The sequence below is a fragment of the Magnolia sinica genome, chromosome 16 (assembly GCF_029962835.1).
Source record: "Magnolia sinica isolate HGM2019 chromosome 16, MsV1, whole genome shotgun sequence".
In the NCBI taxonomy this organism is placed as follows: domain Eukaryota; kingdom Viridiplantae; phylum Streptophyta; class Magnoliopsida; order Magnoliales; family Magnoliaceae; genus Magnolia; species Magnolia sinica.
In genome coordinates, this window is record NC_080588.1 from 28,491,017 (window position 1) to 28,502,625 (window position 11,609).

The 11,609-nt window shown below is 38.9% G+C and overlaps 1 non-coding gene across 1 annotated transcript; it reads left to right on the plus strand.

Moving 5' to 3' along the window:
• Window positions 1–4,977: 4,977 nt before the first annotated feature.
• LOC131230048 (small nucleolar RNA R71) lies at window positions 4,978–5,084 on the plus strand. Its single transcript, XR_009163775.1, has one exon. It is a non-coding gene; the product is annotated as a small nucleolar RNA R71 (small nucleolar RNA).
• Window positions 5,085–11,609: the final 6,525 nt, after the last annotated feature.

Consider the following 11,609-nt stretch of genomic DNA (forward strand, 5'->3'; position numbering starts at 1 on the left):
GTGATGGAAAGATAGTACCTGATGAAGGAAATTAAATGGCTTTTTCCAAAGAGATTCAGCGTGAAGGTGGCTCGACACAAGAGTTAAACCAACAAAAGTAACATATCCTATAACAAATGGAAAGCAAACTACCCTAACAGCATAAAGTCGACTATCCCAGTACGACAAAAAGCAAACTACCCTAGTCCTATGAAAGTAGTAAACCTACCTATACCTCCATTAGACTAGGAGATCAATCGTTGTAAACAGGATCATTTAGAGGCATGGAAATGTCCTCTGAATCAAATTTCTCAATAAATGACTTTAATCAATGTCCATTTACTTTAAACTCATTACCATTGTCTGGATTCCGAATCTCGACAGCCCCATGAGGATAAACATTGATAACAGTGAAAGGGTCGGTCCAATGAGATCGAAGCTTACCCGGAAAGAGATGTAACCAAGAATTATATAAAAGGACTTTCTAACTTGGCGTGAATGATTTTTGTAGAATGTGTTGGTCATGAAATGCCTTCATCCTGGCCATGTAAATTCTCGAGTTCTCGTACGCATTGTTCCAGATTTCTTCAAGTTCATTCAATTGAAGTTTGCACAATAAGTCAGCGTCGTCCAGATTGAAATTCAGATTTTTGATCGCCCAGTAGGCTTTATGTTCCAATTCCATAGGCAAGTGACAAGCTTTCCCATAGACAAGTCTAAAGGGAGAGATTCCAATAGGGGTTTTAAATTCAGTACGGTAAGCTTATAAAGCACCGATCAATCGAATTAACCAATCTTACAGTCAGGGTTAACCGTCTTTTCCAAGATGTGTTTGATCTCCCTATTGAAAATCTCAACTTGCCAACTTGTTTGTGGGTGGTATGGAGTGCTCACCTTATGAGAGATACCATATTTCTTCATTAAATTCTCGAATGGCCTATTACAAAAATGTCAGCCCCCATCACTAATAATGGCTCAAGGCATTCTGAATCAGGAAAGGATGTTCTCTTTTAAGAATTTAATGACCGTTCGATGGTCATTGTTCCGGCATAGAATCGCTTTGACCCATGTAGTGACATAGTCTACAACGAGCAAAATATATAGATTTCCAAAGGATTGGGGGAATGGTCCCATGAAATCGATGCCCCCGCAATCAAATGCTTCAATGATAAGAATAGGGTTCAAGGGCATCATATTTCAATGGGACAATGCTTCCAATTTCAGACAAAGCTCACAAGCTTTGCAAAACTCATAAGTGTCCCTGAACATAGTGGGCCAGTAAAAGCCATACTGCAGAATCTTGACCGTGGTCTTTTTAGCAGAAAAGTGACCACCACATGTCTGAGAGTGATGGAAGGAAATAACACTCTGATGCTTATCGTCTGGCACACATCTCCTTAAGATTTGGTTTGGACAATATTTAAACAAATACGAATCATCCCAGAAGAATTTACGCACCTCGGTGAAAATTTTCTTCTTATCTTGCGCAGTCCAATGTGTCAGTGTGAAACCTATGGCAAGATAATTGGCAATAGCTGTGAACCAAGGTGAATGGGAGACTTTGAATAATTGTTCGTTAGGGAACATGTCATTAATATGTGTCGTCTCAAGGGAATCAGATGGATTAAGGCAAAAAAGATGGTTAGCCACTACGTTCTCTACTCCCTTTTTATCCTTTATTTCTAAATCAAATTCTTGGAGTAGGAGGATCCATCTTATCAGGTAGGGTTTAGCATCATTCTTAGAAAGAAGATACTTGAGTGCCACATGATCTATGTAAACAACGATCTTAGATCCGATCAAGTATGACCTAAATTTGTCCAAAGCGAACACTACGGCCAAGAGTTCCTTTTCTGTAGTCGAGTAGTTCACTTGGGCAGGATTTAGAGTTCTACTTATATAATGGATAATGTAGAGCTTCTTTTCTTTTCTCTGGCTTAAAACCGCCCCAAGAGCATAATCAGACGCGTCGCACATAAATTCAAAAGGAAGGCTCCAGTCGGGTGGCTGCATGATAGGTGCAGTGGTCAACATGCCCTTAAGCTTCATAAAACCTTCCTAGCATTGCTCAGTGCACTCGTATGATGCATCCTTTTGAAGTAGATTACATAAAGGACGAGAGAAAAGACTAAATTCATTTATGAATCTTCTATAATACCCGACGTGTCTTATAAAGGATCGCACGTCTTGTATGTTCTTAAGTGGAGGTAGGTTAGAGATAAGATCAATTTTTGCCTTATCTACCTCGATTCCTTTGGATGAGATAATATGTATAAGGACAATTTCCTTGCGAATCAGGAAATGACACTTCTCCTAATTGAGTATTAAATTCTTTTCTTCACATCTTTTTAGCACACATTTAAGACTCTCTAAGCACTCGATGAAAGATGGACTGAAGACAGAAATTATCCATGAAGACCTCTAGATATTGCCCCACCATATCAGAAAAAATGCTCATTATGCATCGCTGAAAAGTAGCGGGGGCATTAAATAAACCGATTGGTATCCTTCGGTAAGCAAAGGTGCCGTAAGGACATGCAAATGTAGTCTTTTCCTGATCTTCAGGGGCTATTTCTATCTAATTGTAGCCCGAATACCCATCAAGGAAACAACAATAGGAGTGACCAGCTAGCCTTTCTAAAATTTGATCGATGAAGGGCAAAGGAAAGTGGTCCTTCCTCATGACGGTATTCAACTTCCTGTAGTCACTTCACATTCTCCAACCAGTATTAACTCTAGTTGGCACGAGTTCATTATTGACATTGGCTACAATGGTGATTCCGAACTTCTTAGGAACCACCTAAGTTGGACTCACCCATTAACTATCAGATATAGAGTATATGATACCCACATCCAATAGTTTAAGGACCTCGGCTTTAACCAATTTTTTCATGTTTGGATTTAGTCTACGTTGTGATTGCCAAGAAGTCTTCACATTATCTTCAAGATAAATGCGGTGAGTACAAATCAAAGAGTCAATTCCCTTGAGGTCCGTAATTATCCATGCAAGGGCTCCCTTATGCTTAATGAGAGTAGATATGAGCATACTCTCCTGTTCTTTCTCCAGGTGGGAAGAGATCACCACCGAGTATGTCTCATCTTAACCTAAATAAACATATTTCAAATCAGAGAGCAATGTTTTTAAGTCAAACTTTGGTGCCTTAAGGTTAGACGGCAAAGACACTTCTTCAGTTTGGGACAATTCTTCAAATTGTGGCCTCCACTGGTTAACTTCAAGTACCGACACAGTATCAAGCATGGCAACCATCTCCCTAATCATGTCATCATCAAAATCATTGGAGTGGGCCAGAAACGTCTCTAGAAGGTCAGAGGATAAGGTCAGAGGGGTTCTATCTTCCATGAAAGAGTCAATCATGTTAATGTCGTAAAAATCGTCATCATCCTCTAACCATCTGCCCGTGTTGAAAAAGATGTTTAACTCTAATGTCATATTTTTGAAGGACATGCTCATGACACCATTCCTACAATTGATGATTACGTTTGAAGTGGCAAGGAATGGGCGACCAAGAATGACAGGAATCTGAGTGCTCATGTTACTGATGGGGTCGGTATCAAGGACGATAAAATCTACGGGGTAGTAGAATCTATTAACCTAGACCAACACATCCTCAATTATCCCTCTCGGTACACGAGCAGAACGATCAACAAGTTGTAATGTGGTTAGGGTGGGTTTTAATTCACCCAAACCTAATTGTTTGTACACCGAGTAGGGAATCAGATTTACGCTCACTCCTAAATCAAGAAGTACGTGCTCAATTCGATAGTTTTCAATTACACAAGGTATGGTTGGGCTACTGGGATCTTTAAATTTTTGTGACACATCTTGATTTAGGATGGCACTCACTTTCTCAGTCAAGAAGATTGATTTAGGATGGCACTCACTTTCTCAATCAAGAAGATTTTCTTTTGACTATTTTGTCATCTTTTGGTCGTACAAAAGTATTTTAGAAATTTAGCATATGAAGGTATTGTTTTATGGCATTAAGTAGAGGAATATTAACATCACTTATTTTAACATCTCTAGAATATCCTGAGAGTTAGAGAGTGGTTTTGGTGTAACTAACCGTTGGGGAAATGGAGCAACCGGCTTCTCTTGAGGTTCCGGTTCTAATTCTTGTGGAGCATGGCTAGATCCATTATCTTTGTCCTCTTCCGGTTCCTTAGGCTTTTCAGCCCTAATCAAAATGGTTTTGTCAATGGCCTTCCCATTCCTAAGAGTGGTATAGATTTAGCTTGCTTCATCTTAATTGAAGAGCTTGGATCACTTATCTCATATTGCGATTTAGGATTGGGGAGAGGTTAAGCAGGAAGCATCCCCTTTTCTATAACCATCATACGTGAATCCATCTTTTGCATAAATTTTGTAAGTTCTCGTATTGCTTGAGTAAGCTCTTGTGAGGAATTTTAAACCGGTTCTTCTTAAAGTTTCCCTTGATTTGGATTTTGATTGAAGAAACCTTGAGGGGTAGCAGTTTGTCTATTCCTCCAACTGAAGTTTGGATGATTTCTCCAACTAGGATTGTATGTATTGGAGGTAGGTCCATTGAAAGGTCTTTGGTAATTGTTCACGGCATTGGATTGCTTATTTAACACTTCTTGAAAGGTAGATATTGTTTGACAATTTTTAGTTGTGTGAACTTGCAAGTACAAATACCGCAAACAATTTCCTTATCCTTATCCTTCTTTAATTTCATGGCCTCGAGTTTCCTAGTGAGATAAGCCATTTTAGCATTGATATCATCATCCTCTTTCAGGAGATACATTCCACCCCTCTCCTTGGATTGAGTCGGCCTAGACATGGTGCTTGGTTTTGGGTATGTGTCCCATGATTATACATTTTTAGCAAGTCTATCCAAGTAGTCCCACACCTCATCAACATTTTTATTCATGAATTCCTCATTACACATTGTCTCGACCAATTGGGGCATAGAAGATGTTAGACCATCATAAAAGAAGTGTGTAATGTGCCACGTTTTAAATCTATGTTGTGGGCATGAACTAACAAGATCCTTGAACCACTCCAAACATTGGATGAATATTTCATCCTCCTTTTGGGCGAAGTTCATAATTGACTTTCTAAGGGTGTTCATTTTATGATGTGGAAAAAATTTCTTTGTGAACTCCCTTATCATATCATTCCATGTGTCAATAGATTTAGGACGTAGTGAATGCAACCACGTCTTAGCTTTCTCTTTCAAAGAAAAGGAAAAGAGTTTCAGCCTAATCGTGTCATCAGACACGTTAGAAAAGTATAAAGTGGCTATGATCTCATCAAACTCTTTCAGGTGTAAGTATAGATTTTCTAACTCAAGCTTATGAAATGTAGGAAGGAGTTGGATCACCCCTGCCTTGATATCCATGTGTCCTGTATTCTCTGGAAAAACCATGTATGAGGGCGTGCTAACCCCCACCGATTATAAATAATCTCATAAAGTACGAGGTGGGGGGTGCTTAATGCACCTCATTCTCATCCTGGACTTCCCCAACCTTAGGTTGAGGTAGTCCTTCTAGTTGATTAGCCAGTTGATTTGCAGCCATAACCTCAATTAACTCTGGGGATCTCGAGCGGTGTCTAGTCCTGCGATGGATAGTCAACCCCTCAACCAATCCTCCTTCAGTTAAGAGACGTCGAGTGTTGTCACAGACCCACTTGGGCATGAAACACTCGCAGCCCTCAATTCAGATTCTAAACTTAAACCTAAAAGAAGGAAAGGAAATAGAAATCTAAAAATAAAGAGAAAGAAGAGTTGGAAAGAGGTTACCAAATCAGAAGTTCCTAAATTAAGTCTAACCCAAGGTCCTACAAAACAGGAAAGTTAGGTTAGTTCCTAGAAATCAAATAGAAAAACCTAAACCTAGAAATAAAAACTAGAAAAACCTAATCTTAACCTAATTCAAAAACTAGTTAATCTCAGAAAAACGTAACCGTCAATCCCCGGCAACGGCACCAAAAACTTATTTACCACCCCAAGTATAGGGTCACGATGTAGTAATAATCTCGTTAAGACCGAGGTCAAATCAACAGGGACTGAACCTTGTACGTATTCTAAAAGTAACTAGGAGTAGAACTAGAAGAAAATATATCTAAATTAGAAGAATTTAAGAGAATAATGATGAATTATTAAACTAAAACTTGTAAAATTCAAAGGTGGGAAACTAGGGTGCCAAGGATCTACTTATAGAGATCAAGGAGATCTATGCTTGATTCATAAACACAACTGGAATCAGAGTCCCATCTTCATCCAATTGGAAGATAATCCATTAAAATCCAACTCTAGACTTCCTATGATCTAGTTTTCAATAGAAGATAGGTATGAGAATTAGAATTGATTCCATCACAAAACCATGCCCATGAGACAAAGTAAACAACAGAATTTAGCCAATCCACAACCAATCTAAAAGGGCTTTGAACGTTAGGAAGGGTTCCATCATCCAACCATGTCCATGAGACAATCGTGAATAACAGGGTTCCCAAGTCACAACCATAATAGTGAAAAGGACATGCTCAGAGCTATCGCAGATCCATTGTAATTTAAGTCACAATAAACCATTAAAAACTAAAAACATTCCTTATAATCAAACTAGAATCAAAATCAGTTCAACTTAAACATGAATCAATGGCATAAAGAAAAGTCTCCCATCACATTACAAGCTTCACTTCTTAGCCCTAGCTAAGAGGTTTAACTCATCATAGACATGATGATCTAAATTCTCATAAAATAACTTCAAAAGGAAAGAAAAACCAAAGAAGAAGGAAGAAGGAAGAAAGCTTGGCCGTCTCTACGTCTCGCTCTCTCTCTCTCTTTCGCCTTTGCCTCTCCACGTTTTGCTCTCTCCTTTTATAGGCATGAAGGCTGGGAATTGGTGGGAGAGGCAGTTTACGCACAGCAGCGTGCGCACGCCCTTGCGCAGCAGAAAACATACCGACTTGCATTTGGCTCTCTTTTTTTTTGTAAGAGAAGCGTTGAAAATTCAAGTTTTCCTCCATGGCTAGGGTCATCCATGACCTAAGCATCATCTGAATGGTTTGGATCAGCCAATCGATCAGGGATGGTGGGCCACAACCTCTCAAAAATCTCGAATGTGTTCGGACGTTTTCCTTGCACACACTGTGCTGACTTTTCGTTGGGCGTCGTAGTGATGTTTTCGGAGAAATCCACCCTGTTCATTGGATTCCTTCTGAAATTTTGGTCGAAAAGGGGTGGTTTTGGTAGATTTTGATGTGGCCCACTGTATCAAATCTTCCCGCCATCCATCCTGCGTTTTCCAGCAATTTACATGTGTACACGTGCATGGGACCAAGAGAAGTCCATGGGTACGGTGGTCTCACGTCCTGGATAAAATGAACGGTCTAGATCTTCCATCAGAGTGATGTGGATGGCTCACTGAGCATCACAACGTCCGCACCTTGCGGACACTGTGCGTACAGAGGACGCGGATCGGGTCTTCCATTGTTGACCGGCCTCGACAGTCCGGTGTGGTGCGGGAGTGCACCGTCTATGCACTCCCTCATTCCTAGGTGGGGTCCACTGTGATGTATATGAGAAATTCGCTCCGTCCATCCATTTTTTTTACTCATTTAAGATGTTCACACTAAAATTGAAGCATATCCAGATATCATGTGGGCCCCAGATCAGTGATTTTTGTTATGATCTATATTTGGGCCACTTCCACAAGGATCCAAGGGATGATTTTCAATGTGTACAGTTAATTAATGGTCTTCAGGCCAGATATAAAGTTTAGAGTCAAATAGATGGTGGGAACCCCGTGATCTTGCATTCATGATGACTTTCGGGCCTCTTTAATTTCAATCACTTGATTTTCTCGGATCTTTGGCGTGTGAATTATTCGATCTCGGTCCCCTAAGACCCGTCCCTTGCCTTGGTGATTCTGAGCATTAAATCCATACTTTTAATACCATTTTTCAGTCCAAGCTCCTAAATTATATGATTAAAATAGAACGTTAAACATTGTCATGCACGTAAAATTAGGTAATAACTGGGGTCTAATATGCAATATTTGACCCTCAACACCAGTTCACCCACTCATTCTGGTCAGCAAAAAGAGAAGAGAAAGCAGTTTACATGCATCAGTATATGTTCATTCCGATCAGCAAAAAGAGAAAAGAGAAAGCAGTTTACATGCATCAGTGTACGTTCGCAATGAAAAAAGTGTCTAATTTGCACCCTTTTCTATAAGTAAATAATGACCATTTTCGAGAAAAGATGAGGCAGTGTCATTGAGGAAATGGAAAAGTGTCACCAACATGTAAATATTGCTTTGCTACCCTAGGCCAAAACATCAGCCAAGGAGTTTTCCATTCAAGGAACTAAGCTGAACAAGGTTGAAAAATGACAACAATGGCCCCCTTATCCCGTTGGCCCTGAAATACTGCTTCCAAGGACGCATCTCAAGTACCTACACTAACAGCTTTTTGAGCCGCCTCCGATGATAACACCCTATCCAAGGAGCTAAGGAACGTAACAGTCAGCTGCAGCCCTCTTTTTTTTTTATTGCTTCTAGTTCCGCCCGACTGCAGTCCCAGACCTTGGAAGGTCTGGAGGAGCAAGCTTGGTTCTTCCTTGGTCATTCTCTGACAATTCCCCCAATGCCAAAGCACCAGAAATTTCCCATCAAGTTTCACCACCCTGTTGGAGGTGGAACCCACCTGGCAGTCTTTTTTGGGAGCTTCCTATGATGATTTAACACTTCACTCCAGCTTCTCCCAAAACAGAAACACCCTTACATTCTTTCATTACAGGACCCTAATCCATGAGAAGAATTTAAAATTTTCTCTTTCACCGTATTTGCAGCCTAAGATGTATCCTTGAAGAGTCTTTCATTATGTTCTTTGCAGATGCTCCAAAGAATAGCCAGGGGAGTATTCTCCAAAGAATCTACCTCTGGCCTTAAAAGGATCATCAGCCCATCTTTCAACAGATTGGCCACTGACATCAGCCAAACCCAACAATCAAAGAGGTTTAAAAAGAAGAGCCAAATATCACAACCCACGGTGCAATTCAAGAAGTCGTGGTGGGGGACTGTCATTTCATCATCCAACATAGGAAACACAATATTCTAAAGTGCCTCGCAGTGGTCGACTGTCATTTAATATTTTGGCCAACTGCACTTCACCTTGTCAAGTAGTCCGCAGCAGCAAGATGCATTTGTCCTTTGATTACGAGAGTCTTAACTTAGTTTTCTAAAAATTGATTAAATTGATAAGGGATAACGAGTACTAAAAGTTCAGTAACATTGACAGTGAATAGAGGGATTTCACCCCTATACAAAAGCTACTTTGTTTTACTCACAATACACCACAAATATACTATCGAATATCATGGTAAAAGAATACACTAGAATATTTTTTAAATCACCACCTCTAATGAATATCCTGGAAACAATATTTCACAAAGAAACTAATATCTTCTCTGTTTTTATCCCTCTATTCACTGTCAATGTGACTCAGAGTTGGTACGAAATAGGGGTTGATTCAAACTCTTACAAAGCAAGGTTTAGAGCATCGCCCAAAACTAGTACATATTGCCCAATAGGTACCTGCATATCCCACGAACGATACAAGTGTATCGGCCCGAAAAGCCCAATATGGGGTGACATGCAGTATCAGTGGTGATACATTACGTCCTGCACCCATTTCAAACCTCATTACAAAGTGACTTAGGTAACCATTACAGCAGTAAATAAAAAATCACATTGACCTCTCCGAAGTTGGGTAAGTCAACTCAATGAGGCATAAAGACTACTTGGGGTTTCTCTTTTCTCCAACATTCAACATTCTATTAAATGAGGATTTCCACATATTATCATGGCATCGTAGCTATGACCCGAGGCATGTTATAGGAGAAAAAAGTTGATCCATTCTAATACAAAAGAGAATATTCAAGCAGTTCCTGTGAATCAGTGTTTCTAGCATCAATCACATCGGCCAATATCATTAGTATCACAGCTCCACAATACGAAACCCCTGTGGAGTATTAAATATCCTATGTATTGTTAAATAATCGCAATGCATCGGACAATATCACAAATATCATAATATATCGCAATATATTGCTACTGTTTCTTTTCTTTTTTTTCCCCTATGTATCAACAATATCTATCGATATTGAGGATAGTGTCTGGGAGCCACAACTGTGTTAAGAAAAAACTAAAAAACTCGATTTCTCATATTTTTCCTTTTGCCTTCCCTTTCTAAACACCTCTAAGGTGGGTTTCGGTCCATCCTCTTGAATCTTTTTGAAAAAAAACAGAGTTTTCGAGCAAGAATCAAGATCAAAGCAGATTTGAGATCAGTTTCTATTCAGTGAGATTTTCACATTTTGAACTTTTTTTTCTTCGTTTAAATCATATCAAATTAGTGCCAAAGGGTTAGAAATACTTGATTCTTCATGTTTTGCATAGAAAATCAAATATTTAAACCATAGATATTGAGATTTGAAGGGGAAATTTCAAAACTTATGCAATTTCTCTTAGTTGCAATCTTACTATCCAAACATGAAATCAAACATGTATGAAGCCTAATCTACTGATTCATGAAGGTTTGAAAAAAAAAAAAAAACAAAGAAATTAGTTTTTAATTAAAATTAAGTTTAAAATATTAAAAAATATTATTTTTTTTCAAAATTTCACTTCCATCGGTAGTCAATTTGAGCCCAACTTTTGAATATGTAGGAGTGTTTGATGAAATCATCATCACATACACCCTAATTTTGGGATTTGGGGGTAGTTGGTCTGATTTGGAGAAAATTAGGGAAAAGTCAAAATTTCAACAATTTCTTCCAAATTTGTTGTAATCTTATTGTCCAAACACGAAACCAAACATGTATGAGGCTTGATCTACTAATTCATGTAATTTTGGAGATTTTTCAAAAAAAAAAAATTTCTATATGTATCATTTTTTCTGAAATTTCTTTTCTATTGGAGGTCAATTGACTACATTTTTAGAGCATTTAAGAGTGTTTGATGATTTTTTTAAGTATAATTAATAATTCAATTTTAAAAAAATTAATAAATGTTCAAAATTATGGATGTAGTACACTTCATTTGCTAACATGATGTTCTTTTGCAGGTAAAACACGTCAGGAGGAAAAGAGAGACAGCCTGACATTAGATGAAAGTACTGGACCCCTCTTCCTGATAATCAATTCGGGTCCCAAAGCAATTTGTATAGTCACATATCGAATAGTGGATGGGTAACCCACTTGAAGAAACATTTAGCAAGATGATATCATAATGTTGTAGACTATCCTAAATGCTGAAAGAATGCAAGAGAGCAAATGAAGGATTTATTGGAAGAAAAAAAAAATCTAGACAACTGTGTGCACAAGAGAGGGAGATTAGGGAAGATTTAAGGCAAGCACTGTACGGAGGTGAGGATGTAGTGGATTTGGATGAAGAAAGTGATCCTTGTTATAAATGCATCATTAAGGAGTCTTTACAAGATCAATGGGATATGGATCAGCATAAGCAGTGAGAGGCGAGTAGGCTCACATTTAAGGGATCTCCAAATGAGCGTGGTAGGGGGAGTGGAGCAAGAGGGTTGAGGGAGAGGGTAGTGGAGCAAGGGAAGAGTTCTAAGGCGGGTAGAG